The following is a 5,088-nucleotide window of genomic DNA, read 5'->3' as shown; positions in this document are numbered from 1 at the left end:
ATTTTTTCTGATTTTTCTTCAATTCTAGATTTACCAGCATTCTAATCCTAAGACAAGCAAGTCATTAATTATCATCAATAGTAGGTGCACTGAGAACCAACAGGCTTCCAATATGCAATCAGAGTGAGTCATCTATGTAGAATACAACCTATAATCAGGACAAAACCATTGTGCAGGGTAGGTCAGAGATAAGTATAGCAGAAATGAGTCAGGCTACAATAATCTAAGATTGTGAAGCATAAACTATTTTTTTTTTTACAAAAGCCAATTTCAGTTACAGCAATAAAGATAAGTCTACCTCACCATATTATTTAAGTGATGACCCAGCTGTAGAAAGGGTGTGGACAAACCACTTGACCATTTCCAAAGACATCAGTGAGTCTGTGAAAATACCCAGGTCTGTCATGGCAATGGGAAAACTATTTGAGAAATGGTTCATTCTCTTGCATTGCAGCTCTCACTACTATGAAGTCCCACTTCAGACTGTAACTTTCTCCTCTAAAGCTTATGGTCTGTTATATTTTCATTCTTCAATTTGATTTTACCTGCATGACAGATTTGATTCATATTGAAAAAGATCTACAAAATTACAGAGAACCAAAAGTATTTGCTTTATTAACTGTCCTGTAGGAATTCCCCCTTGCTTCTATTGAATAATAATGATAACACAACAGACAGATGAATACTCTAGCCCAGTGTTATAGTTTTGTTATGTTTCATTTTATCTATACTATACTGTGCTATTCTAGTCTATGAATGCTGGGAAGTAATAAAAACTTTCTATTTATGTTTCATGTAATTTCCCTAAATAGAGCCAAATTGCTGTTTTCTTCACTTATATAACAACCCTATTGTTACTTAATCATTTTAGCTATGAAAATCAAATATTAAGGAACTGTGAGATTATCACTTTTATAAGCTATGGGATAGAAACTGAGAAGAAATTTCTCACAGCTCAGTGGAAAAAAATTACAGTTAGAGTGTGCACAAATCTTTCGCTAAATCCATAAGCGTTCTCTTAAACAAAACAGAGCACAATAAAGCAAGTTTTCTCTACCTTCATTTGTTGTGCATAATGCTTTGTTCCTTTGCTATTTCTGTTGCCATGAGCATCAGTACCAAGGTCGTGGTTAATGAATTCTTTATTCTCCTTATCTCTCCCACATGTGGAGAAGTCAACACTAAGAACATGAAGTGAGTTTGTTAATAACCATAGTTAGTCCCCTATCTTATTCACACTTATCAATCCAAAAATAGGATTATACTAACATCTCCAAGACTAGTACTTCAAAAAGTACTAGTCTTCATTTCTAAGACTTCTGTTTCAAAGGTTACCAATCATGTCTTCATTTACAAATGCAATAACTTGATGATTTGTGACATATGGATGAGATTCAGATAAGTGGGAGAGCCAGAGTCTTTCTGATGTGTAAGACAGACCTAAGAGTTTGGGGCTACAAAGAAAACCTGACATATCATGATACACAAATAGCAAACTCCAAAAATCTCTATAGAAATATGTGTAAAATTCTGTCTGGTCTTTGCTGGATTGTAAGTGTGGATGGACAGGGTGAGACTCCTGGAGACCAGGCAAAGTGTGAAAACTGAAAAGAAAAAGCATTTATCCATAACTGTGAGTTAAATAACTACTAGACTTCACAAATAGATGAAAAATACGGCAAAATAGGGAATAGTATTAAAACATGGGCAACATGAAAAATCATCTAAGTGGAGATTTTATTGCTTAAAAAATTATGTAAAATGAAAAATAAAGGGACAGACTTTACAGCAGATTAGATGCCACTGAAGTAAATCTGAGGCGACTTTGAAGATGTGGTAGTTGAAAATATTCAATAAAAAAGGAAAAAATTTCAAGATTGTTAAACAGAACTTCATTTATCTGTGGGGCATTATTAATTTATATAACCTCTATGTGATTTGGAGTGCTACATTAGGAAGAGAAAGAAATGAGCAATAGTCAAGAAATAGTAGCCAAGTTTTTCAAAGAAACACAAAAACCCTAGGCAACATAAACACAAAGAGACTGACCTGGAGGTAAATTGTAATCAAAATGTTCAAGAGTAGGGAGTAAGATGGCAGCTGAGCAAAATCCTGCAATAATTATCTCCCCATAGACAACAAGCTTGAAGAGCTGTCCAAGCTTCACAAGAATTCCACAAGGAAGGTGAGAGAGATTATAGTGCCTTATTTTAGTATAATAAAAGGGATAGATGCATTGCAAAGTCAGGAAGGGAAGTTTCCAGTACCAGCCCTCTCCCAGTTCCAAGCAGAGTGAAGAGATATGGAGAGATGGGGAGAGAATAAATTAGGCCAGAACCCAACACTAAGCATGCCACAGTGAAACCTGTTGCTGAGCAGAAGCCCACAAGTCAAGCCAGCACATGCAGACTGAGGCACTGGAACTCCATTGGCAAGATGACTGACTGACTCTAAGCACAGGCAGCAGAAGAGAGCATCCACCTGGAGGCAGGGGAAAAGACAATAAAGATAGCACAGGGATTTGTTTTGGAGCTCAGTGTTAGGCCCTCTGGTGAGACTCACCACCAAAAGAAAACAGAGACCCCATACTCAAGCTTGAATTCAAGATGCATACTCAAAGCCTTCCCTGATGTCAGACAGAGATATACATACCAGTGGGGAAGAATCAAAATTTAACCTGCATCAGTGCTAACCTTGGAATGGGACTGGATCATCCCTCAAGTTTGTGTAGATCCCTATGGCTATGAGACTCAGTTGTGACACAGATTAATGTCAGCCTTGGTGACCAAGGAACTACTTTTACCTGTATCATGAGCAGCTATGGTATGAGCCTATGAGCCTACATATACCCTTGAGACCATGCAGATCTTTGTAGTTGTGAGACTCAGGCATGACCATGATTAGCTTCAGTCTTGGTAGCCAAGGGGATGCCTTCACCAACAATACCCCAAACTTGAACAGCATGGTATTTAATAAGACCCTACTCATCCATTCCAAGGCAGTAAAACATTGCCTAGGAACTCAGTTCTGTACTGTGAAACCTAACGCAAAGCAGACTGTAATAGCACCCATCTTCAGGACAGTTCCCACAGACAGAATCTCTGGATCAGACCTGATTCCAGGTGGAGACACACAGCCCCAGAATATTAAACTTTTATCCAAACTAGCATTAACTGTGGCAAGTGGCAGAGTCTTGGGTCATGAATCCATCGTAGCAATAGGTATTCCATAACAGTGTTGTCCTTGGTTCTACCCATGTCCCTCTGGTGTTAGCAGACTGTGGGCTCAGGAAGTATGCTACAGGTGTGACACTGGAACCTGTGGCTGGCTCATGCACAGCGATAGTGTTCAGACCTGGGCCAAACAGTGCAACCACAAGCTGGTGACAGTGGAGGAGTTGTATGGGCCTAACCAAACCCTAGGAAGAATCTTGGAGGGATTACCCTTTGAAGGTACTCCCCTGATTTATGCTGAACAATATACCAACTGCAGATCTGGAACATACCTGGTCTTGGGTTATTTTCTAGTTCTAACTGATGACAACACACCAAAGTAGACTCTAGGCAAACCTGAACTTAGAGTATTTTCTAGTGTTGAAATAGCCAAAGTGACTACAGGGTCAGAGAAAATAAGCAGTCTGCTTAGAATTACTGGAAAGACAGAAACACACAAAACCAGATTGGGAAGAATGATATACATATCCAAACTCTCAGTGCTCAGAGGCTTACATACTAAGAATGCAGAGCGTTCAGGAAACCATGGTCTTACCTAAAGATAAAAACAAGGAGTCAGAAACTGATTAGATAGTAGAGAGCATGGGCAAACTCTCAGGGAATTTAAGGCAGCCATTTTAAGGAAACAAAATTAACTTCAAAGAAATGTAGAAAAGTTATTAAATACTCTGAAACAGAAGTGTAACACAGAGATGAAAGCAATTTTAACAAACCAAACAAAAATCCCTGATCTAAAAAGTAAACTGATAAAAATTAAAATGCAATAGAAGCCATAAATAGCAGAATGACTCAAACAGAAAAAAATTAGTGAGCTTGAAGATAGGCTATTTAAAAATACACACTTGGAGGAGAAAAAAGAATAAAGAATGACAAGGAATGAAGAATTCCTATGGAAACTTTTGGGCAGCATTAAATTATTTTTTACTATAACAAATATCTGAGTTATTGAGGTTCAAAAGGATTTGGGAATGCCAAAAGGGTAAAAATAACATTTGAAGAGATAATAACAGAAAACTTTCCAAACCTAGAGAAGGATACAAAAACCCAGGTACAGAAAGTACAAAGGCAACATTCTTCAGGAAATAGTTTATAAAAGCAAGTCTCAGCAAATTCTAACAAACTGAGACCTTAACAATTATCCTTTCCAACTACAATATGTTAAAACTAGAAATCAATACCAAGAAAAACTTTAGAAACTATACTAATGCATGGAAATTAAACATAGAACAAGGAAGAAATCAAAAAACAAATTTTAAAAGGCCTCAAAACACATGAACATGGGGCACAACTTTTGAAAACCCATGGAATACAGTAAAAGAAGGACAAGAGGGAAGTTTACAGCAATCATCACCTACAATAAAAGAGCAGAAAGATCTGAAATAAAAGATCTCAACTCCACTTCAGCTCAAAAAACTAAAAATAAGAAAAAACTACACCCAGGCTTACTAGAAAGAAAGAAAATGACCAGGATAGAAATAAATGGAACAAAGTTTTTAAAAAATTAAAACAGACTAAAGATCTATGGAATGATTCCAAAAGTAGAGGATACCAAAGCAGAAAAAGACAAATGGGATTTTGCTATACTAGAAAGCTTCTGCACAGCAAAGGAAATAACCATCAGAATGAAGAACAATAGAATGAGAGGAAATGGTTGAAAACATACTATTTAGTTTTAAAAGAGAATGAAAATCTCTTTTGCAGCAACAGATATCATGATGTTAAGTGAAATGAGCCACGTGCAGGAAGACAAGTAATGCAAGATCTCACTTTTATGTTGAATCTAAAAATTTGACCTCGTACAAGTTGAAAATAGAATTGTGGTCACCAGAGGCTGGGAAAGCAGGGGTTTAGAGAA

This window comes from Sciurus vulgaris, assembly GCF_902686455.1.
Source record: "Sciurus vulgaris genome assembly, chromosome: 10".
Lineage (NCBI taxonomy): Eukaryota > Metazoa > Chordata > Mammalia > Rodentia > Sciuridae > Sciurus > Sciurus vulgaris.
This window is presented reverse-complemented; position numbering follows the sequence as displayed.